The sequence below is a fragment of the Dama dama genome, chromosome X (assembly GCF_033118175.1).
Source record: "Dama dama isolate Ldn47 chromosome X, ASM3311817v1, whole genome shotgun sequence".
In the NCBI taxonomy this organism is placed as follows: Eukaryota; Metazoa; Chordata; class Mammalia; order Artiodactyla; family Cervidae; genus Dama; species Dama dama.
In genome coordinates, this window is record NC_083714.1 from 85,876,409 (window position 1) to 85,903,230 (window position 26,822).

The window sequence follows — 26,822 nt, forward strand, 5'->3', positions numbered from 1 at the left end:
AGAAAACCTTGACAAGCCACCTGTCCAACCCCACCCACAGTGAGGAACCTCCACAACAAAGAGGAACCACCAATTGCCAGAATACAGAAAGGCCACCCCAAACACAGCAATATAAATAAGAAGAAAAGGCAGAGAAATACCCAGCAGCCAAAGGAACAAGATAAATGCCCATTAAACCAAACCAAAGAGGAAGAGATAGGGAATCTACCTGATAAAGAATTCTGAATAATGATAGTGAAAATGATCCAAAATCTTGAAAACAAATTGGAGTTACAGATAAATAGCCTGGAGACAAGGATCGAGAAGATGCAAGAAAGGTTTAACAAAGACCTAGAAGAAATAAAAAAGAGTCAATCAAATATGAATAATGCAATAAATGAGATCAAAAACACTCTGCAGGGAACCAACAGTAGAATAACGGAGGCAGAAGATAGAATAAGTGAGGTAGAAGATAGAATGGTGGAAATAAATGAAGCAGAGAGGAAAAAAGAAAAAAGAATTAAAAGAAACGAGGACAACCTCAGGGACCTCTGGGACAACGTTAAATGCCCCAACATTCGAATCATAGGAGTCCCAGAAGAAGAGGACAAGAAGAAAGACCATGGGAAAATACTGGAGGAGATAATAGTTGAAAACTTCCCTAAAATGGGGAAGGAAATAATCACCCAAGTCCAAGAAACCCAGAGAGTCCCAAACAGGATAAACCCAAGACAAAACACCCCAAGACACATATTAATCAAATTAACAAAGATCAAACACAAAGAACAAATATTAAAAGCAGCAAGGGAGAAACAACAAATAACACACAAGGGGACTCCCATAAGGATAACAGCTGATCTTTCAATAGAAACTCTTCAGGCCAGAAGGGAATGGCAGGACATACTTAAAGTAATGAAAGAAAATAACCTACAGCTCAGATTACTGTACCCAGCAAGGATCTCATTCAAATATGAAGGAGAAATCAAAAACTTTACAGATAAGCAAAAGCTGAGAGAATTCAGCACCACCAAACCAGCTCTTCAACAAATGCTAAAAGATCTTCTCTAGACAGGAAACACAGAAAGGGAGTAAAAACTTGAACCCAAAACAATAAAGTAAATGGCGACGGGATCATACTTATCAATAATTACCTTAAATGTAAATGGATTGAATGCCCCAACCAAAAGACAAAGACTGGCTGAAGGGATACAAAAACAAGACCCCTATATATGTTGTCTACAAGAGACCCACCTCGAAACAAGGGACACATACAGACTGAAAGTGAAGGGCTGGAAAAAGATATTTCACACAAATGGAGACCAAAAGAAAGCAGGAGTAACAATACTCATATCAGATAAAATAAACTTTAAAACAAAGGCTGTGAAAAGAAACAAAGAAGGACACTACATAATGATCAAAGCATCAAGCCAAGAAGAAGATATAACAATAATAAATATATATGCACCCAACATAGGAACACCACAATATGTAAGACAAGTGCTAACAAGTATGAAAGGGGAAATTAACAATAACACAATAATAGTGGGAGACTTTAATACTCCACTCACACCTAAGGATAGATCAACTAAACAGAAAATTAACAAGGAAACACAAACTTTAAATGATACAATGGAGCAGTTAGACCTAATTGATATCTATGGGACATTTCACCCCAAAACAATCAATTTCACCTTTTTCTCAAGTGCACACGGAACCTTCTCCAGGATAGATGACATTCTGGGCCATAAATCTAGCCTTGGTAAATTCAAAAAAACTGAAATCATTCCAAGTATCTTTTCTGATCACAATGCAGTAAGATTAGATGTCAATTACAGCAGAAAAACTACTAAAAATTTCAACATATGGAGGCTGAACAACACGCTGCTGAATAACCAACAAATCACAGAAGAAATGAAAAAAAGAAACAAAAATATTTATAGAAATGAATGAAAATGAAAACACAACAACCCAAAACCTATGGGACACTGTAAAAGCAATGCTAAGGGGAAGGTTCATAGCAATACAGGCTTACCTCAAGAGACAAGAAAAAAGTCAAATAAATAACCTAACTCTACACCTAAAGCAACTTGAAAAGCAAGAAATTATGAACCCCAGAGTTAGTAGAAGGAAACAAATCTTAAAAATTAGGGCAGAAATAAATGCAAAAGAGACCACAGCAAAAATCAACAAAACCAAAAGCTGGTTCTTTGAGAAGGTATATAAAATTGACAAACCATTAGCCAGACTCATCAAGAAACAAAGGGAGAAAAATCAAATCAACCAAATTAGAAATTAAAATGGAGAGATCACAACAGACAACACAGGAATACAAAGGATCATAAGAGACTACTACCAGCAGCTCTATGCCAATAAAATGGACAACTTGGAAGAAATGGACAAATTCTTAGAAAATTATAACTTTCCAAAATGAACCAGGAAGAAATAGAAAATCTCAACAGACCCATCACAGGCACGGAAATTGAAACTGTAATCAGAAATCTTCCAGCAAACAAAAGCCCAGGATGAGATGGCTTCACAGCTGAATTTTACCAAAAATTTAGAGAAGAACTAACACCTAGCCTACTCAAACTCTTCCAGAAAATTGCAGAGGAAGGTAAACTTCCAAACTCATTCTAAGAGGCAACCATCACCTTAATACCAAAACCTGACAAAGATGCCACAAAAAAAAAAGAAAAAAAGAAAGAAAACTATAGGCCAATATCACTGATGAACATAGATGCAAAAATCCTTAACAAAATTATAGCAAACAGAATCCAACAACATATTGAAAAGATCATACATCATGACCAAGTGGGCTTTATCCCAGGGATGCAAGGATTCTTCAATATCTGCAAATCAATCAGTGTAATACACCACATTAACAAATTGAAAAATAAAAACCATATTATTATCTCAATAGAGGCAGAGAAAGCGTTTGACAAAATTCAACATCCATTTATGATAAAAACTCTCCAGAAAGCAGGAATAGAAGGAACATACCTCAATATAATAAAAGCTATGTATGACAAACCCTCAGCAAACATTATCCTCAATGGTGAAAAATTGAAAGCACTTCCCCTAAAGACAGGAACAAGACAAGGGTGCCCACTCTCACCACTACTAGTCAACATAGTTTTGGAAGTGTTGGCCACAGCAATCAGAGCAGAAAAAGAAATAAAAGGAATCCAGATTGGAAAAGAAGAAGTAAAACTCTCACTGTTTGCAGATGACATGATCCTCTACATGGAAAACCCTAAAGACTCCACCAGAAAATTACTAGAGCTAATCAATGAGTATAGTAAAGTTGCAGGATATAAAATTAACACACAGAAATCCCTTGCATCTCTATACACTAACAATGAGAAAACAGAAAGAGAAATTAAGGAAGCAATTACATTCACCATTGTAATGAAAAGAATAAAATACTTAGGAACAACTCTAACTAAAGAAACAAAAGACCTATACATAGAAAACTATAAAACACCGATGAAAGAAATCAAAGAGGACACATATAGTTAGAGAAATATACAGTGTTCATGGACTGGAAGAATCAATATAGTGAAAATGAGTATACTACCCAAAGCAATCTATAGATTCAATGCAATCCCTATCAAGCTACCAATGGTATTTTTCAGAGAACTAGAACAAATAATTTCAGAATTTGTGTGGAAATACAAAAAACCTCGAACAGCCGAAGCAAGTTTGAGAAACAAGAATGGAACTGGAGGAATCAACCTGCTTGACATCAGTCTCTACTACAAAGCCACAGTCATCAAGACAGTGTGGGACTGGCACAAAGAAATATAGATAAATGGAAGAAAATAGAAAGCCCAGAGATAAATCCACACACTTATGGACACCTTATCTTTGACAAAGGAGGGAAGAATGCATAATGGAGAAAAGACAATCTCTTTAACAAGTGGTACTGGGAAAAACTGGTCAACCACTTGTAAGAGAATGAAACTAGAACACTTTCTAACACCATACACAAAAATAAACTCAAAATGGATTAAAGATCTAAATGTAAGACCAGAAACTATAAAACTCCTAAAGGAAAACATAGGCAAACACTCTCCGACATAAATCACAGCAGGATCGTCTATGACCCACCTCCCAGTGTATTGGAAATAAAAGCAAAAATAAACAAATAGGACCTAATTAAAATTAAAAGCTTCTGCAGAACAAAGGAAACTATAAGGAAAGTGAAAAGACAACCTTCAGAATGGGAGAAAATCATAGGAAACGAAGCAACAAACAAAGAAGTAATCTCAAAAATATACAAGCAACTCCTGCAGCTCAATTTCAGAAAAACAAAAGACCCAATGAAAAAGTGGGCCAAAGAACTAAACAGGCATTTCTCAAAAGAAGATATACAGATGGCTAACAAACACATGAAATGATGCTCAACGTCACTCATTATCAGAGAAATGAAAATCAAAACCACAGTGAGGTACCATTTCTCAGGTACCATTTCTCAGGTACCATTCTTAGCAGTCAGAATGGCTGCTATCCAAAAGTTTACACAGCAATAAATACTGGAGAGGGTGTGGAGAAAAGGGAACCCTCTTACACTGTTGGTGGGAATGCAAACTAGTACAGCCGCAATGGAGAACAGTGTGGAGATTCCTTAAAAAACTGGAAATAGAACTGCCATATGACCCAGCAATTGCACTCCTGGGCATACACACTGAGGAAACCAGAATTGAAAGAGACACATGTACCCCAATGTTCATCACAGCACTGTTTATAATAGCCAGGGCATGGAAGCAACCTAGATGTCCATCAGCAGATGAATGGATAAGAAAGCTGTGGTACATATACACCATGGAATATTACTCAGCCATTAAAAAGAATACATATGAATCAGTTCTAATGAGGTGGATGAAACTGGAGCCTATTATACAGAGTGAAGTAAGCCAGAAAGAAAAACACCAATACAGTATGCTGCTGCTGCTGCTGCTAAGTTACATCAGTCATGTCCGACTCTGTGCAACCCCATAGATGGCAGCCCACCAGGCTCCCCCATCCCTGGGATTCTCCAGGCAAGACCACTGGAGTGGGTTGCCATTTCCTTCTCCAATGCATAAAAGTGAAGAGTGAAAGGGAAGTTACTCAGTCATGTCCGACTCTGAGCGACCCCATGGACTGCAGCCCACGAGGCTCCTCCGTCCATGGGATTTCCATGCAAGAGTACTGGAGTGGAGTGCCATTGCCTTCTCCACCAATACAGTATACTAATGCATATATATGGAATTTATAAAGTTGGTAACGATAACCCTGTATGCGAGACAGCAAGAGAGACACAGATGTATTGAACAGTCGTTTGGACTCTGTGGCGGAGGGTGAGGGCAGGATGAAATGGGAGAATGGCATTGAGATATGTAAATTATCATATGTGAAACGAATCACCAGTCCAGGTTCAATGCATGATACACAATGCTTGGGGCTGGTGCACTGGGATGATCCAGAGGAATGGGATGGGGAGGGAGGTGGGAGGGGGGTTCAGGATGGGGAACACATGTACACCCATGGCAGATTCAAGTCAAAGTATGGCAAAACCAATACAATGTTGTAAAGTAAAATAAACAAATTAATTAACTAAAGTAAATAATAAAAAAGTAAAATAAAATTCAGATCATGATTTTCATTTTTCTTATTATAATAGGTAATTTTTTTATTGTTTCCTGAATATATATTTTCTATTACATTAACAGATTCAGAGTCCTATTTAATTTTTTTTATTTTAGCAGGTATTCACTCTATTTAGGTTTAACATGCAGGCCTTATACTTCTGTGAACTTTAGTTTCAATGAAGGTGTAATTTTCAGAACCTTTCTATTGCTAGTCTCATCTACTTGGTTTATCTTGTGCTTCTAGGGGTCCCACTGGTCTCAGCTGATGTTAACCAAAGAGATAGATGGGCTTCCTGAAGAGAGGTCATCTGGTGCTTATAAGTGGGGAAATGGAGGCTCTAGCCTGTGATAATGAAGAGTGATTCATACCCTGGTGGAGATGGTTTCTTTGTGCAATCTCTGTCTGTGCTACCCAGGCATCCAGTATCTTTTGGTAAGGAGGAGGGTATTAGGCTTACAGGAAAGGAGAACACTTTTCCTGGCTACTTATTGTCAGTGGGGAGATCAGTTCCCCCTTTCCTGCGGTGCTAGGCTGGCCTGGTGTTGTAGGCCAGACTCCAGGGGATCTAGGGGAGAAATAAGCCTACTTGCACTACTTTCTGCTATTAAGTTGGGGGTCAGGAAATGCCAGGCATGGGTTACTTTCTTCTGTTGAATGGCATGATATAAGGCACCCTGCTGCTTTCCCCCTGCAATCCTGGGGGTCCTTAACTAGTTCTACCTTTCAAAATTCTTCTTTGTTTGTCACTTGTAATTGTACTTAGTGGATAGGAAGTCCCATGTTTATATCCTCTTTTATTTTCACTTGTTTAAAAAAGGGCGTTTTTGGAATTAGGGTGATGGTGGCCTCATAGATTTATACACAGTGAATTAAGCCAGAAAGATAAACACTGATACAGTATACTAGTGCATATATATGGAATTTAGAAAGATGGTAATGATAACCCTATATGCAAGACAGAAAAAGAGACACAGATGTATAGAACAGACTTTTGGACTCTATGGGAGAAGGCGAGGGTGGGATGATCTGAGAGAAAAGCATCAAAACGTGTATATTATCAAGTGTGAAACAGATCGCCAGTCCAGGTTGGATGCATGAGACAAGTGCTCGGGGCTGGTGCACTGGGATGACCCAGAGGGATGGGATGGGGAGGGAGGTGGGAGGGGGGTGTTCAGGATGGGGAACAGATGTAAACCATGGCTGATTCATGTCAGTGTAGGGCAAAAACTACTACAATATTGTAAAGTAATTAGCCTCCAAATAATAAAAATAAATGAAAAAAAAAAAAAAAAGAAATTAGAACCCACAAAAAAAAATAATAATAAAAAAGGGCTTTTTTGATAGTCACTAGGATGTAGGGCTAACTTTGGCTTAGGATCAGTGGAAGATGAGATGGATCTTGAGAATATTTGATCACTGTAACTACAAGGCTATGGACTTGACAACACAATGAACAGGAATTGGCTGAGCAACTGCACGTTTTCTCTAGAGTAGTAGGGTTCCTTGAGGAGTACTCTTTCCATTTGGTCATTTATATGTCTTTGAGCTGCTAAAGGAATAATTGGAGGTCAACCTGCACTGCTCTGAGTACCTGAGGAAATTTTATACAGTGGGGAAAGTTGTGGAAAAGGATAGGATGATAGAAATCCTTGGAGTCTAAATCTGTAGTTTGCTTGAAAATAGTGTTCAGATGAAGTACATTACAATACTGTAAAAGATAGCTGCCCAAGTGAGAAAGGTTACCTAGTTGTTGGTAACTGATGTTCCTCAAGTATGAAGTTTGTGTGCTTTTCCTAGCTGTCATTTTGAAACTAGCATGTTATGGAAAAGTGCACTAAACACTGCAGAAAATAGAATTTCAAAGGTAAAACTGAAACAGAGTATGGATTATATGCTCTCTAAGGTGACTTCTAGCTTTAAGATTCCTCAATCACTTGGGGGCAGTGATCTTTATAGTCAGTTGTCCTTTTGAGCCACCTTCTTAAATATTTTATATCTCTGAAGGAACCATGAAATAACTTCCTGGGTAAAATACAGCTGTCATTACTGTTTCTGTCTTGGTTCTGCTATCTGGACTTCATCTGAAACTACTATATGCATTTCTTCTGGTTGTTTCCCACTCATACTGACTGGGACTTCACCTCACTTTGCTCTTATTTTTTGCTTTTCCACTCTAACATTTTGGGTTCTTTGTGAGTTTGCTTTTATCCTCACCTCAATTAAATCCACAGCTTTTCCCATCAGCATTCTGGGTCCTCTGATGATCCCTCTTTCTGCCAGCTCACTGTTACTTCTATCTGCCATTGGTGAGTAATCACTCCAGTCAATTTAAAACTGATTTTATGAAACATTTCTTTGAGTTCTGGCATATTCCTAGATTTGTTAGAAAAGCTTCCCTTGTCAGCAACTTCTATCCAGTAGTCCTATTTCATTTGTATTGTATGTGTGTTAGTCACTCAGTTATGTCCAACTCTTTGCAATCTTATGGACTATAACCTACCAGGCTCTTCTGTCCATGAGATTCTCCAGGCAAGAATACTGGAATGGGTTGCCATTTTCTTCTCCATTTATATTATATAGGAAAGTCTGATTTCAGTTTTCTATTATAGCCCTTACAATAACTAAATCTATTCATGATAAACATCTCTAGTTCATTTTACTGTTCCTCACATTCAATAGTTTTAGGCTCCTCCTCATTTACCATCCTGACTACTATTTTGTGACCTGACCCCATTTACCAGTATCAGTTATAAACTATGGTATCTAGAAGGAAAAATAATATCTCATGTGGTCTTACCAACCCAAAATAAAGTGGGACTATCAATTCTGTAATTCTGAGCATTATGGTCCTATTGATACAATCTAATTTTACATTAGAATTTTTGACAGCTTGCTAACTCAACATGAACTCAGAATCAACTAACTGGGCCTGAGTCTACAAAATCTGTGTTGTTGCAAACTTATATCTTCCCAGTCTTTTTAGGGAACCACATGTATGGTTGGATATATCTACCTCTAGGACAAAAATTTACCTCTAAAATATACAGCAGTTTTTTAGGGTTATTTCTCTGAAAAGGCTTTCACTTGATTATTTATTGTGGTAACATTAGTTTATGCCAGTATATATTTCATGTATGCAGCATTATATTTCTTCTTCTGTATCCACCACAGTGTGTTCACCACCAAAAATTTAGTTTCCATCCATCACCACAGTTGGTTCCCTTACTCATTTCGCCCTCTCCACTACCCCTTCCCCTCTGGTAACCACTGCTACTCTGTTCTCTGTATCTATGTGTTTGTTTTTGTTTAGTGGAAGGGATTTTTAGAAGTTAATCTTTGACCTTTTTTCCTAATTGCCATACACTATTCCTCATTTCTAACCCCCAAGTTGACTGTCTTTGTGCCATGAAGACTGTCTCTACCTTCATTTTGTCTGCACCTGTCTGCCATGAACCTTCTGCTTTCCTCGCTGCTGAGCCTGATAAAAATTGTGAAACAGTTTGCTGTAATTTCTGTCTTGGCTAAGAATAACAGGAGTAGCTATGCCAGATAAGGCCAGACTAATGGGAGCTTCGGCTTCATGGTGTGGGTCGATTACCTAAGGGGTCAGTAGGGATAAGTATCTTGGAGTTACTCCCTTCCAAATTCTTACTGGAGGCCCACCCTATCTTAGGGGTCAGCAAAACGATGAGTCACTGGGATATATGGTGGCATGATTGAATATTCCTGAGCCCTAAATACAAACCCAGGCATACAGATCATCTTTTCTAGTACTCTTTGGCTAGAAGGCAGTGGAAGGGAAGTTATACACCGTAACTTGAGAATTTTGTGGTGAATGATCAGCTCTGTTGTGACTCTTCTGATGGAATATATCTAATACATCAAATATTTATCTGCAATACTTTTCATCACATTCTTTGAGGGAGGACAGAAGAGTTAAAGAGTCTGTTGCCCTCCATTTTCCCCTCCCTTCTTGAAACAGCTGAATGCCTTTTTTTTTTCATGTGCTGTTTGTTCTCTTCTATCTTCTCCCCAGTACTCATACTTCCCTTTCAATTATCCCCCGTGGCACAGACAGATCTGGTAGATGTCTTCTTGCAGGGTAAACTGTCTATCTGAAACCTTATTGCAGCAGAAATCACTGTACCAATAGCCTGCCTCTCTGTCACCCTTGCTGTCAGAGTTGGCATTTCCAACATTACCATCCGCTTAAGAGTGCAGCAGGACTGGGAAGCAGCTTTTCTCAGTGGAAATACTGCGAACAGTCTAGGTATTAGGAAACACTCATTGCTGGGAAATTGAAGTGGGAAACCATCTGGGGAGAAAGGGGTACATTCCTATGATCCAAAACTATTGGAAAGAGTAATTTTTTCCAAAAGGTACATTCTACTACTTGGACTGTTACATTGTGGGAGTGGCAGTAGGAGTTGGGGGTGGAGGTAGGATGAGTAACACTTTTGGAGTGTATGTCAAAGGACTCAGAAGCTCAGTGGAAGTGCTACCTTTTCCCCCATTTTATTGCAAGTTGAGACTATATTAGAGACTCCTCAACAAAACAAAACAAAACAAACAAACAAACAAAAAACAACCCAAAACTGCCTCAAGAAACTCCCTGCAGAATATTTTTTCTTCTTCTTTTTTTTTCATTTATTTTTATTAGTTGGAGGCTAATTACTTTACAATATTATAGTGGTTTTTGCCACACATTGACATGAATCAGCCATGGATTTACATGTGTTCCCCATCCCGATCCCCCCTCCCACCTCCCTCCCCATCCCATCCCTCTGGGTCATCCCAGTACACCAGCCCTGAGCACTTGTCTGATGCATCCAACCTGGGCTGGTGATCTGTTTCACCCTTGATAGTATACTTGTTTCAATGCTATTCTCTCAGAACATCCCACCCTCGCCTTCTCCCACAGTCCAAAATTCTGTCCTGTACATCTGTGTCTCTTTTTCTGTTTTGCATATAGGGTTATCGTTACCATCTTTTAAAATTCCATATATATGCATTAGTATACTGTATTGGTGTTTATTTTTCTGGCTTACTTCACTCGGTATAATGGGCTCCAGTTTCATCCATCTCATTAGAACTGATTCAAATGAATTCTTTTTAATGGCTGAGTAATATTCCATCTAAATGTAAGACCAGAATCTATAAAACTACTAGAGGAGAACATAGGCAAAACACTCTCCAACATAAATCACAGCAGGATCCTCTATGACCCACCTCCCAGAATATTGGAAATAAAAGCAAAAATAAACAAATGGGGCCTAATGAAACTTAAAAGCTTTTGCACAACAAAGGAAACTATAAGCAAGGTGAAAAGACAGCCCTCAGATTGGGAGAAAATAATAGCAAACGAAGCAACAGACAAAGGATTAATCTCAAAAATAGACAAGCAACTCCTGCAGCTCAATTCCAGAAAAATAAATGACCCAATCAAAAAATGGGCCAAAGAACTAAACAGACATTTCTCCAAAGAAGACATACAGATGGCTAACAAACACATGAAAAGATGCTCAACATCACTTATTATCAGAGAAATGCAAATCAAAACCACAATGAGGTACCAATACACATCAGTCAGGATGGCTGCTATCCAAAAGTCTACAAGCAATAAATACTGGAGAGGGTGTGGAGAAAAGGGGACCCTCTTACACTGTTGGTGGGAATGCAAACTAGTACAGCCACTATGGAGAACAGTGTGGAGATTCCTTAAAAAACTGGAAATAGAACTGCCATATGACCCAGCAATACCACTCTTGGGCATACACACTGAGGAAACCAGATCTGAAAGAGACACGTGCACCCCCGTGTGCATCGCAACACTGTTTATAATAGTCAGGACATGGAAGCAACCTAGATGCTCATCAGCAGACGAATGGATGAGGAAGCTATGGTACATGTACACAATGCAATATTACTCAGCCATTAAAAAGAACATTTTCAATTGTACTACCTTGAAAGGGACTCTAATAAAATTCAAGTTCAATGTCTCCATCTCTCCTTTATGAAAACTCTATGACTTTTGTTTTTGCTTCATATGGTGGGATAAGTTTCTTTGAGCTTAAAGCTCAATACAGAGCACTCAATTAGATGACTACTTTTTTTGCTTCCTTTGTGCTTTCTGTCTTTCACCTTAGGTTAGTGGAAGTATTTGGGGGAATACACTCTAATATCCACAAAATAATGTATATGTTGAAGAGTGAAGTGACTGAAAGTGTGAACTCCCACAACAGACTGAGTTTAAATATTGGCTCAGCTACTCACTTACTATATAGTTATGGACAAGTCACTTAATCTTCCTAACCCTAATTCCCTCATCTCTAAAGTGGAGAAAATGCCACCTATCTCTTAGAATTATAGTGTGGATTAGATTACTCTGTGTGTATGCACGTGTGTATAGTGCTTACATCAATACTTAGATTTAGCTATGATTAAGTTGGGTTTGCCTCTACTTGGACGTTTGATTTCTGGCAAACCCTTTTAAACCTAATATTCTAAATAGATCTCTTGGAAAAATTCAGACTGTTATATACAACAGTGCTCCTAGAGACTTATTTAATGAGAATTATTCAGGAGTGATTCCTATTTGAATACCTCAAATGTTTCTATACTACTTAGCCCAAGGCCTGCAACATAGTAAGATCTCAATGCATGTTTATTGAAATGCTGAATGAATATATTACTAAATTTTATCAACTTGAGTTAAAGAAAATCTCTTTCAGGTATCATACATTCTGATATTATTGAGGGAGCTATGCTATGCTGTGGAGAGAACGCATCCAACTAGGAAGCAAAACCTATGGGTTCAAGTCTCAGTCTTAGAAAAAAAAGAAAGTCTCTCAAAATATTATATTATAAATGTATGAACAACAAAATCCAAAGTAAGTAGATGGAAATAAATCATAAAGATCAGAGCTGAAATAAATGAAATAGACACACAAAAATATAGAAAAAAGGTAATAACTATCTATTATTTCGGTCCATAATCTTGGGCAAGTTGCTGCATCTTTTACATCCTCATTAGTTAAATCTGGAAAATAAAGATAATAATACTTTTAAAAACTTCTTGCAACAACAGTGTTACCTTACTCACAGGCTGGGTACTATCAATCCCTTTTTATAGCTAGAGGAATTCTCAGGTCAGTTTGTGAGCAGCCAAGTGTTTGTAAATTAATGGTAGATTGCTTAGATCTTCTGTATCAAGGTATGGGAGTTCAGGAAATTATTAGGCATCAGAATCACACTAAAAGTCTGAATTATAAGAGTGACATTTATATAGGTCTGATGACATAAAATTTAGGAATGTCTTAAAGACACATTAACAAAGGCTAGAAACTGCTTAAATTAAAAAAATTCTGGGAACCAGGTGAAATCTTTATATGTTCTAGATATAAGTCCTTTGACAGATATATGGTTTGCAAATATTTTCTTCCAGCATGTAGCTTGTTTTTTCATTATTTTAGCAAGGTCTCTTATGGATCAAAAGTTTTTAAGGTTGATAATGTGAGAACCAATTCATCAATTATCCCTATAATGCATTGTGCTTTTAGTGTCAAATATCAGAATTTGTTATGAAGTCCTAGGTCCCAAGGATCTCCTTTTTTGTTTTGCTCTAAAAGTTTATATTTTTGTATAAGGAGTAAATGTAACTTTTTGTCTATGGATATCCAATTGCTCCAGCACAATTTGTTGTTTATGTCTTCAAACTGAATTGATTTTTCACCTTTGTAAAAAGAAATTGGGAATATTTGTATGGATCTATTTTTGGACTCTTTATTGTGTTCCATTGATTTGTGTTTATCCCTCCATAGAATTACATTGTTTTTAATGACTGAAGCTATATAATAAGTATTAAAGTTGAGTAATTCTGCTCAGCTTTCTTCTTGTCTTACATGGTTGCTTTTACCTATTCTAGTTGGTTTTTTTTTTTGCCAAAGTCATCAAAAAAAGAGGATGTAAATCAATAAAATTAGAAACAAAAAGGAAATTACAACCAACACCACAGAAAAACAAAGAATCGTAAGAGACTACCACAAGCAACTTTACGCCAATAAAAAGGACAACCTAGAAGAAATGGACAATTCTTAGAAAGCTCCAATCTTCCCCAACTGAACCAGGAAGAAAGAAAATATGAATAGATCAATCACAAGTACTGAAATTGAAACTGTGGTTTACAATATCTCAACAAACAAAGTTTAGCAACAGACGGTTTCACAGGAAAGTTATATCAAACATTTAGAGAAGGGTTAACACCTATCCTTCTGAAACTCTTCCCAATAATTGTAGAGAGAGGAACACTCCCAAACTCATTTAATGAGGCCACTATCACTCTGATACCAAACCAGACAAAGATATCACACAAAAAAAGAAAATTACAGGCCATTATCACTGACGAACATAGATGCAAGAATTGCCAGCAAAATAATAGAAAACTGAATGAAACAATACTTTAAAAGGAGCATATGCCACAATCAAGTAGAATTTATCCCAAGGAAACAAGGATGTTTCAATATCTGCAAATCATTAAAAAACTGAAGAATAAAATCCATATAATCATCTTAATAGATGCAGGAAAAGCTTTTGATAAAATTCAACATCCATTTATGATTAAAAAAAAAAAACTCTCCAGAAAGTGTGTATAGAGGAAACCTACCCCAAAATAACAAAAGGCCATATATAACAAACCCACAGGTAACACAGTACTCAACAGTGAAAAGCTGAAAGTATTTCATCCATGATCAGGAATGAGACAGATATGTTCCCTCTTTCTACTTCTATTCAATATGGTTCTGGAGGTCCTAGTCATGACAATCAGAGAATTGAAAGAAATAAAATTAATCCAAGTAATTTTCTCTTCAAGGATCACAGGCTTGTCATGATGAAGGGGCTCGCATAACTCAGTGAAGCTATGAGACATGCTGTGCAGCAAAAAACTAAAGAGCCTCTTGATGAAAGTGAAAGAGGAGAGTGAAAAAGTTGGCTTAAAACTCAACATTCAAAAAACTAAAATCATGGCATCTGGTCCCATCACTTCATGGCAAATAGATGGGGAAACAATGGAAACAGTGAGCGACTAGTTTTTTTTTTTTTTTTTGGCTCCAAAATCACTGCAGATGGTGACTGGAGCCATGAAATTAAAAGGCACTTGCTACTTGGAAGAAGAGCTATGACCAACCTAGACAGCACATTGAAAAGCAGAGACATTACTTTGCCAACAAAGGTACATCTAGTCAAGGCTATGGTTTTTCCAGTAGTCATGTATGGATGTGAGAGTTGGACTATAAAGAAAGCTGAGCACCAAAGAATTGATGCTTTTGAACAGTGGTGTTGGAGAAGACGCTTGGATATTTCTTTCATGGATACTGGGGCCATGGTTGGAGCAGATAAGGAAGTGGGGAAATGTGTGTGGTGTTTGGGTGTGTGAGACAGGGAAGGAGGGAGAATTTGTCTCAGCAAGTTCGTGAGCAAGCCTCATCAAGAGGCTCCTTGGACTGCAAGGAGATCCAACCAGTCCATCCTAAGGGAGATCAGTCCTGGGTGTTCATTAGAAGGACTGATGCTGAAGCTGAAACACCAATACTTTGGCCACCTGATGCGAAGACCTGACTCATTGGAAAAGACCCTGATGCTGGGAAAGATTGAAGGCAGGAGAAGGGGACGACAGAGGATGAGATGGTTGGATGGCATCACCGACTCAATGGCCATGAGTTTGAGTAAACTCTGGGAGTCGGTGATGGATAGGGAGGCCTGGCATGCTGTGGTTCATGGGGTCGCAAAGATTTGGACATGACTGAGTGACTAAACTGAACTGAATTTCACTTTGAACTTGTTGTAGCTGACCACCTAGTTCTTGTAATAAATCTTCCATATTTCTTTTGCAATTATCCATAGACAATGTACTTATTAAACACATTTTCTGTCCCCAACCTCTCAATCTTCACCAGCTACAGCAAACTTATTTACAAAAGAACTCTTCTTGCTGTGCCTTAAAGGAACATAGCTACCTTATTTGGGAAAAATCTTCCACCTTCACGAACTTGCTGAGACAAATTCTCCCTCCTTCCCTGTCTCACACACCCAAACACCACACACATTTTCCCACTTCCTTATCTGCTCCAACCATGGCCCCAGTATCCATGAAAGAAATATCCAACTTCCTTATAAGCTGCATAGTTCTTTGAGATGAAAATTAGTCTCCTTGCTCTCTCTTTGAACTCTTCATAGCTAATTTTTTCTCTAAAGAAGTGTCCCACTTCCCTGCAGAGAAGTATCAAAAAGTGATTGGGAGTAGAATATCTACAGTCATACTTCTTGGATTTTAAAGTATGGCTATATCACTTATTAGCTGTATAATTTTTAACAATTAATTTAATTGCCCCATACCTCAGTTTCCTCATCTGTAAGACAGGAATAGCAATAGCAATAATAGCAATAATATCTACTTCATAGGTTGTTTTCATGATTAAATATGACAATCTATATAAAATGCCTAAAGCACACAGTAAATACTAGAAGTATTGTATTATATATTGCAAATCAACAAGAAAAAGGAAAATATATGAAGAGCTCCAAACTTGAGTGCTTTATTCATGAATAACTGTTCAACTTCCTGTGTGTACAATGACTATGGGTACAACTTTTATTAAAAGACTTACCTATTGCTCCTTGCATTGGTCATGGCTATATTGTTTAAGAAAGAAGGCTCTCCTAAACAGTTTGTCACATTTATGTCAGCATTGTTGGTGGGTTTTGTTCACAAAAGATGTGTGCTGTGGTCTGAATATTGTGCCATCCCCAGTTCATATGTTGAAATCCTAACCCCCAAGGTTATTAAGAGATGGGGCCTTTGAGAGGTGCTTAAGTTATGGCTTCCCTGGTGGCTCAGAGGTTAAAGTGTCTGCCTGCAATGAGGGAGACCTGGGTTCGATCCCTGGGTCGGGAAGATCCCCTGGAGAAGGAAATGGCAACCCACTCCAGTATTCTTGCCTGGAGAATCCCATGGACAGAGGAGACTGGTGGGCTACAGTCCACGGGGTCACAAAGAGTTGGACATGACTGAGCGACTTCACTTTCACTAAGTCATGAGGATGGTGACCTCATGAATGAGACCCTTATAAAAGAGACTCCACAGTGCTCGCTAGCCCCTTCTACCATGTGAGATTACAACAAACAGACAGCTAACTATGACCCAGAAAGTATGCCTTCACCAGACACCAAGTATGCCAGTGCCTTGATCATGGACTTCTCAGCCTTCAAAACTGTAAGAAATATATTTCTGGCTTTTATAAGCCACCCAATCTATGGCATGTTGTTATGTTAGCTTGAATTAACTAGATAATATGTTTTGCTTTCTAGTCTGTACTAGTCATGTCTACTAGAATCATAAAATGTCTTTGATCTCCAAATTTGTACTAACCATAGCTTCCATATGCTGTTTGCACTGTCCATATGGCCACTTTGTTCAAGAAAGACAGCTTCAGTTTGCCTTAGTGCTCCAATCACTGTGTTTACTTTGTTTATGCTCAAATATTCTCTTTGTCAGCATTGACCACAGTTGCATTTCTCCATACTGAAAATTCTCAGGAAAATTGTGATTGCCAGTATTGCTACCACCTTGTATCTCCTAGTTTCACCCACATCTTGACAGCATATAGAGAGACATATAAAGAGTATTCTAACCAATTCAAAGTCTCAGGCAAGGACATCCAAGTGGGAGACTTCTTTTGGTTCCCTTCACTACAGTTTTATACTGAACACCCTTGCCAATTCATAAATATTCATTCAAGCTTTCACGCTTTATGCTTCATCTTACTAATTTTGCCAACCCAAGAAAGATAATACACATGTAACATGAAAAATATGCTGTAACCATGGTGAAACAATGGCCAGGTTTGGTACCTCTTTCCCTGAAAAGGGTACAAATCACAAAAGCAGTCATGTAAACTGCCTAGAGGAATGCACCAGAGAGCATTAAGGCTTTCTATTGGTAAACCTGTGAAACCCTAGGCTCTGCTTAGGGAAGGATATCTTGGGAATGAATGTTCATCCCAACTCAGCCCCTTCACTGGACCCACTTGTCCAAGCAAACACAGACTATTAGCTAGTCAAAAAATTCAGCCAAGTGTTAATGCTCCTTTCTCTAGAATAATATGCACCACTTATCTTGCTTAGACATAATTGTCCCTTGTTTCCAACTTATTGCTCCTTGTTTCCAACTCCATTTGGCTTCACACTTTGGCTTTTCATCCTCAACTCATGCATACTTAAAACCTTGATGAGTTAATGTGGACATGCATTTCTAGCTTGAATTTTCCCCTTTCTTTCATGCCTGATAGTCTGTATTCCTACTCCAGTTCTACACACCATACTTGCAGGTAAGAAGTTCTCCTGATTTTCACCCAACTGTCTGGGTCACACTTTTTACTAAATTCACTACAGCATGAATTATTAATAGAAACTTGGATATACTGCACAAATAGAGGCTAATACTAACTTAAATGATGAGCTACAAGCTAACTTTCAGAGACAAGGAAAAGCTAGAGCTGTTCAGTGTGTATTCATATGGTCTTCTCCCCCAAGGCCCATACAACACCCACAATATAAGTCCAACTCCATCCTTCAGAAAATAAAAATGGGGGACTTCTCTGGTGGTCAAGTGGTTAAAACACTGCACTTCTACTACAGGAAGAAGAGGTTTGATCTTTGCTCAGATAACTAAGATTCCTGCCTGCTGCGTAGCATGGCCAAAAAATAGGGGGAAAAAAGAGAGAGAGAGAAAGAAAAGAAAAGAAAAATGGAAAATTCTTATGTGTAGGCTTCCTTAGAAAAATTACAAACATTGTAAATTTCAGAAGTATCTAGTATACTTATTCACTTGGAAAATCTGACAGGCTGGCATTTCTAGCATCTTGACTCCTAAGGGTGGTGTTGAGATGAACCCTGTTCATTCTACAGTGAATGGGAGGATTTTTTTCCCAATTGTGCACGTGAGAATTATTTATGGTTTCTGACTACCATCTGGTTATGTTTCTTTGTTCCACCCTGGTGTTTCTGACCAGAGATGCCATTCAGCAGATCTACCAGAGAGAACAACCTGTCAGCATGCCACTACATTCTAACAACTGGCCCAGGATCTGTCCAGAAGCCAAAGTCTCTAGAGTATCTGGACACCAAGTACTACTTCTGAATATGGCCATAAACACTAATTCCCTAGTAGCAAAGAGTTGGACATGACTGAGCAACTGAGCACACATGTAGCATGTTCAGGAAGTAAATAAGGAGGGAAAGACCCTAATCAGCCTCTGTATACAGGTTCTAATTCAGAAAAAAAGAGGACTGGAACACAAGAGACAAGGTTGTATTGCAGGACAAAATGGAGATTATGTCAGGCACAGTGCAAAAAAGAACTTAAATACTTAAGCTGGAAACTAAAGGAAAGTGCATAGGGTGGGGTCATAGGGAAAACCCCAAAAGAGAAGAGGAAATATTTCATATTCTTATTTTTTCTAAAATAAAGAAATGTTTTCTTAAGTGCTTTCTTGAGAGAGAAGGTATTTTGAATGAGTGGTGGAACTTAAATGAGATATTTAAGTTGATACTTCATAGGATCTGAGAAGCTGTCATGGGTTGAACAGCATTTCTTTTACCTCTATGATTCTCTCTTTCTCCCTTTTGTCAAAATAGCATTAACCCTCACTTATGGACCATTTTTATAATAAAAATGCATTTCTAGGAATATAATTTTTCCTTGAGAAATGCACTTGTATAAGAGATAGTGCCTCAGAGTCTCAACCACTTCACTTTTAGTTCAGTAATTTTATCACATGTAGTTTGGGAATTTTATGTTGTTTTCAAGCAATCATGAGAGTGGAACTGATGTTTTGTTAGTAAATACTCTAATAACTGCTCTTTGAACTTTAGAAATCTGAGACTCAAGAAAGACTTTGGAGATGCTTTGTCATCTCCAGTAGGAGAAATGTCAGTGTGAAGTTGTTAAAGAGACCCAGAATCAAACCAGGTCCTTGAGAATGAGATCAATCTCCCTAGGAATAAACATCTTATATGAAAGTTAGATAAAAGATTTTGTATATATGTTGGGAGTTTATCTGGAGGCTTAAGAACAAGATTTAACAGTAAGAAGAAATTTATATATACATTGTGTGAAATACATTCTTGTTATTACCTACTGGAGGGGTAGATGCCAGAAGGGAGACTCTAGGTATCTGATCAGAAACCTTGAAAATTAAAGGACATATAAGAGATTTGGGATGTAAATATTAACAGCAGGGCTCGTTACTTATACCAGAAGGCATGCTAGTCTATAATTCAGGAAGAACCTGGGCTCCAACCAGTTTTTTTAAATTATTGGAATATAGTTGGTCTACAATATTTGTTAGTTTCAGGTGTAAAGCAAAGTGAAGCAGTTATATATATGCATATATCCACTCTTTTTAAGATTATTTTCCTATGTAGGCCATTAAAGAGTACTGAGTAGAGTCCCCTGTGCTATACCATAGATCTTTGTTGTTGTTCAGTTAAGTTGTCTCCAAATCTTTGTGACCCCATAGACTGTAGCCCAGAGGGTTCCTCTGTCCATGGAATTTCCCTGGCAAGAATACTGGAGTGTATGGCCATTTCTTTCTCCTGGGGATCTCTTCAGACTGGGGATCTAACCCATGACTCCTGCATTTGCAGGCATATTCTTAACCACTGAGCCATCAAGGTTCAGTTCATTTCAGTCGCTCAGTCATGTCTGACTCTTTGTGACCACATGGACTGCAGTACGCCAGGCTTCCTGTCCATCACCAACTCCTGGAGTTTACTCGAAGTCATGTCCATTGAGTTGGTGGTGCCATCCAACCATCTCATCCTCTGTCATTCCCTTCTCCTCCTGCCTTCAATCTTTCCCAGCATCAGGGTCCTTTCAAATGAGTCAGTTCTTCCCATCAGGTGGCCAGAATATTGGACTTTGACCTTCAGCATCAGTCCTTCCAATGAATATTCAGGACTGATTTCCTTTAAGATGGACTGGTTGAGACAGGGAGGTGGGAGGGGGGATTGGGATGGGGAATACATGTAAATCCATGGCTGATTCATGTCAATGTATGACAAAAACCACTACAATATTGTAAAGTAATTAGCCTCCAACTAATAAAAATAAATGAAAAAAAAATTTTAACATTAAAAAGATGGACTGGTTGGATCTCCTTGCAGTCCAAGGGACTCTCAAGAGTTTTCTCAAACACCAAAGTTTAAAAGCATCAGTTCTTCAGCGTTCAGCTTTCTTTATAGTCCAACTCTCACATCCATACATGACTACTGGAAAAAGCATAGCTTTGACTAGATGGACCATTGTTGGCAAAGTAATGTCTCTGCTTTTTAATATGCTGTCTAGGTTGGTCATAGCTCTTCTTCCAAGTAGCAAGTGTCTTTTAATTTCATGGCTGCAGTCACCATCTGCAGTGATTTTGGAGCCCCCTGAAAATAAAGTCTGTCACTGTTTCCATTGTTTTCCGATCTATTTTCCATAAAGTGTTGGGACCGTATGCCATGATCTTAGTTTTTGGAATGTTGAGTTTTCAGCCAATTTTTTTCATTCTCCTCTTTCACTTTCATCAAGAGGCTCTTTAGTTCTTCACTTTGTGCCATAAAGGTGGTGTCATCTGCATATCTGGAGTTATTGATATTCCTCCCAGCAATCTTGATTCCAGCTTGTGCTGCATCCAGTCCAGCATTTCTCATGATGTACTCTGCATATAAGTTAAATAAGCAGGGTGACAGTATACAGCCTTGACGTACTTCTTTCCCAATTTGGAACCAGTCTATTGTTCCATGTCCAGTTCTTACTGTTGCTTCTTGACCTGCATACAGATTTCTCAGGAGTCAGGTCAGGTGGTCTGGCATTCCTATCTCTTTAATGATTTTCCACAATTTGTTATGATCCTCAATAAAGCAGAAGTAGATGTTTTTCTGGAACTAACTTGCTTTTTCGATGATCCAATGGATGTTGGCAATTTGATCTCTGGTTCCTCTGCCTTTTCTAAATCCAGCTTGAACATCTGGAAGTTCATGGTTCATGCACCATTGAAGCCTGGCTTGGAGAATTTTGAGCATTACTTTGTTAGTGCGTGAGATGAGTGCAATTGTGTAGTAGTCTCAACCTTCTTTTGGACTGGAATGAAAACTGACCTTTTCCAGTCCTGTGGCCACTTTTACAGTATCATCTTTCAGGGTATTAAGATATTAAGGAGAGGTGGCAAGAATACACAGAAGAACTATACAAAAAAGATCTTAATGACCCAGATAAACACAATGGTGTGATCACTCATGTACAGCCAGACATCCTGGAATGCAAAGTCAATGGGCCTTAGGAAGCATCACTACGAACAAAGCTAGTGGAGGTGATGGAATTCCGCCGGAGCTATTTCAAATCCTAGAAGATGATGCTGTGAAAGTGCTGTACTCAATATGTCAGCAAATTTGGAAAACTCAGCAATGGCCACAGGACTGGAAAAGGTCAGTTTTCATTCCAATCCCAAAGAAGGGCAATGCCAAAGAATGTTCAAACTACTGCACAATTGCAGTCATCTCACATGCTAGCAAAGCAATGCTCAAAATTCTCCAAGCCAGGCTTCAACAGTACATGAACTGAGAACTGCCAGATGTTCAAGCTGGACTTAGAAAAGGCAGAGGAACCAGAGATCAAGTTGCCTATATATATATATATATATATATATATATATATATATATATATATATAAAATATCATTTAAAAAAGCAAGAGAATACTAGAAAAAAACATGTATTTCTGCTTCATTGACTATGCTAAAACCTTTGACTGTATAGATCACAACAAACTATGGAAAATTCTTAAAGAGATGGAATTACCAGACCACCTTCCCTGCCTCCTGAGAAATCTGTATGCAGGTCATGAAGCAACAGTAAGAACTGGACATGGACCAACAGACTGGTTCCAAATTGGGAAAGGAGTACGTCAAGGCTGTATATTGTCACCCTGTTTATTTAACTTCTATATGGAGTACATAACACATAATCTCTGGCTGGATGCAGAGTACATAATGAGAAACGCTGACCTGGAGGAAGCACAAGCTGGAATCAAGATTGTCCGGAGAAATATCAATAACCTCAGATATGCAGATGATACCACCCTTATGGCAGACAATGAAGAAGAACTAAAGAGCCTTTTGATGAAATGAAAGAGGAGAGTGAAAAAGTTGGCTTAAAGCTCAACATTCAGAAAACTAAGATCATGGCATCTGGTCCCATCACTTCCTGACAAATAGATGGGGAAACAGTGGAAACAGCGACTCACTGTATTTTTGGGGGCTCCAAAATGGCTGCAGATGGTGATTGCAGCCATGAAATTAAAAGACGCTTACTCCTTGGAAGGAAAGTTATGACCAACCTAGACAACATATTAAAAAGCAGAGACATTACTTTGTCAACAAAGGTCTGTCTAGTCAAGGCTATGGTTTTTCCAGTAGTCATGTATGGATGTGACAGTTGGACTGTGAAGAAAGCTGAGCACTGAAGAATTGATGCTTTTGAACTGTGTTGTTGGAGAAGACTCTTGAGAGTCCCTTGGACTGCAAGGAGGTCCAACCAGTCCATCATAAAGGAGATCAGTCCTGGGTGTTCATTGGAAGGACTGATTTTGAAGCTGAAACTCTAATACTTTGGTCACCACATGCGAAAAGCTGACTCATTGGAAAAGACCCTGATGCTGGGAAAGATTGAGGAGGAGAGGACAACAGAGGATGAGATGGTTGGATGGCACCACTGACTCAATGGACATGACTTCGAGTAAACTCCGGGAGTTGATGATGGACAGGAAGCCTGGAGTTCTGTGCTTCATGGGGTCACAAGGAGTCAGACATGACTGAGTGACTGAAGTGAACTGATTTTGTATATGCCAATGTATAATATGTCAGTCCCAGTCTTCCAATTTGTCCCTTCCCTCATTATCCCCTGGTAATCATAAGTTTGTTTTCTACACCTGTAACTCTATTTCTTTTTTGTAGATAGGTTCATTTGTACCTTTTTTTAAGATTCCATATATAACTGATATCATATTTGTCTTTTTCTGTCTGATTACTTCATTCAGTATGACAATCTCTAGGTCCATCCATGTTGCTTCAAATGGCATTATTTCATTCTTTTTTTATGGCAGAGTAATGTTTCATTGTATATATGTACCAAATCTTCTTTATTTATTCTTCTATCAAAGGATATTTAGGTTGCTTCCATGTCCTTGTCATTGTAAATGCTACTGCAATGAACATTGGAGTACATGTGTCTTTTCAGATTATGGTTTTCTTAGGATATATGCCCAGGAGTGGGAGTACTGGATCATATTTTCTCTCTATTTTTAGTTTTTTAAGGAATCTTCATACTGTTTCTGTAGTGTCTGTACCAGTTTACACTCCCACAGACAATGTAGGAAGGTTTCTTTTTCTTCACACCCTCTCCAGCATTTATTGCTTATGGAAATTTTGATGATGGCCATTCTGACCCTTGTCAGGTGATACCTCATTGTATGTTTGATTTGCATTTGTCTATTCATTCCAATCGGGAATTTGAATAGTTAGATCTGAGAACATAATGGTGAGGCAGAGGTCGAGGGGAGAAAAGTGATTCTTTGTAAATATTTCGTGTGGTTATTTTGAAGAAATGGTTAAATTGACAGAAGGAGGCTAATGGTTTTAAAATGTTAGAAAATTGAGGATGGTTGACATTTTATGCTGCTGTTATATGTTGTTTAGTTTTGATGATACTCTTTTAGAGTATAAAATGTATAACTTTTGTAGAGAGCTTTTGGGGGTGAGTGGTCATATCATTATTGATGGAGAATGTCACTAATATTTTAAATTGATGCCATTGTATTATGACATGATTCTGTTATAGTCTGAGCAACATGTATTCTTCACTGTTGAGCTTTGTGGGAAAGAAAGGGTATTTATATAGCTAAATGTGAGGAGAGGATTTGTGACATTTCAGAGTGATACTATCATATTATTTGCAGTATAATGATGCTTGTGCAGTGTATAACCTTGTCACTTAAGAATGGGGTGAATTGAGAGAGGGTGTACATTTAGTATATATACCAATATCTAGTAGTAGAAAGCATTTAATAAATATTTTTTGATTGGATTAATTAATTTATTTAGTAGAAAGTATCTAATAAATATTTGCTGATTGGAGTAATTATATGGTATTTCTACATTATTTATTTGGAGTTTCCTCACAAATACCAGAACAAATAAAACTTATATTTATTTTATGAATAAAAATGATCCAATTATCTGATATATCCAAATTTAGGATACTAACTTTGGAACCATAAGACAGAGAGAGACCTGGGTTCAGACAGTAAGATTTTGGAGCTGCATCACTTATGAAACATGACTTAAACTGAAGATGCTGAAGAGACTAGATTAGGCATGTGATGATACCCTCTGAATTGGCCATAGGGGAAGAAATCAATGGTGGTGTTGTATTGGATATTTTAAACAGATGACCCCCACTTCTTCTTGTAAATGACATTGTCATTATATATGGTCACAAGAATGGGTTCTTAGTGGCTGTGTTTCAATATTATACTGTTTCTGTGATCATAGTGATCAGTTTTATACTATTCCTATGATTTCTAATAATTACAATATTCCTGTGATCATAGTTGATTGAAACAGGGGTAGGACTCAGACTCAGCTGAACTACTCAGAGTCTCTTCCCTACAGATTTGGATTTGGGATAGAAGGAGAAAATGTTTTCTGTGGTCAAACTTATATGTGTAGCAAGTATAACTCTTAACTCAGTAAACGGGTGTGTGAGAAATGCTACATTATTTTATTTCAGTTTAATTAAGTCCACTATGTTATTTAAGTTTAGTTAAATAATTAAATTCAACTCCAAATTTTCATCCCACCACGCTGGTGGGAAATTAAATGTAAGTTAATTGTGAGGTCCTCTCCTTCCCCTAAGTTATAGAAGAATATTAGAGATTTGTGTGGTTCTTGAACAGTGAGTTTTAGCACTGACACCCTCATTGTCCATGTCTGCTTACTACCCTTGAAATCTGGTGGTTTCTGTGATAACTATGGGTGAGAATTTTTTTTTTTTTAACTACAAATTTTTTTTTTCTGTAGAAATCTTCTGGTTTTGTTTCTAACTCCTCTGAGATAAGAAAGTACAAAAGTCTTTCTTTTTATAACAAGATAGGAAAAAATACATGGAGAGAAACCCCCACAAAGTAATGCCTCAATAAATTATACTGCTACTTATGTTAACTTAGGGCTTCCCTTGTGGCTCAGTGGTAAAGAATCTGCTTCAAATGAGGGAGATGTGGGTTCAATCCCTGAGTCAGGAAGATCCCCTGGAGAAGGAAATGGCTGCCCACTCCAGTATTCTTGCCTGGGAGTTTCCTTGGACAGAGAAACCTGGTGGACTACAGTTCATGAGGTCACAAAAGAGTTGAATATGACTCAACAACTAAACAAAAACAACAATATATTAATTTCAGAGCTATTGCATGGACATTTAATGGTATCCACAGATTTAATTGCCTCCCCAGATCTCTACAATTCTTCCTTTTCTGATTACTACTCTGTTCTAATTTATAGAACTTAGCCCAGAACCACAGAGATGAGGCCTCACTCAATGTGATGGTCATTTTTATGTGTCAACTTGGCTAGGCTACTCAAACATTAATTTAGTTGTTGCTGTGGAAATTGTTTTGTAAATGTGAGTAAAGTGTATAATCAGACTTCTTAACTTTAAGATTATCCTAGATAGTATAGGTGGCTCTTATCTAATCAGTTGAAAGACCTTGAGAGGAAAGAAAAACTCCACTGAAGAAGCATAAATTCTGTCCATGGATAGCCCCTTAAGCTTGTACCCAAGCCATCTAGTATATATTTTCTGATGGTCTGCCTTATGAATTTTGAATTTGTCTAGTCAGCCCCCACAATCACATGAATGAATTACTAATAAATCTCTCAATATATACCATACATATACATTATTATTTATGCTATCTATTTAATTATCTCTAGATATATTGTCTTAGTCCATTCAGGCTGCTATAACAGACTGGGTAGCTTATAAACAATAGAAATTTCTTTCTCACAGTTTGGAGGCTGGAAAGTCCAAGATCAAGGTGTTAGCACGACCAAATTCTGGTG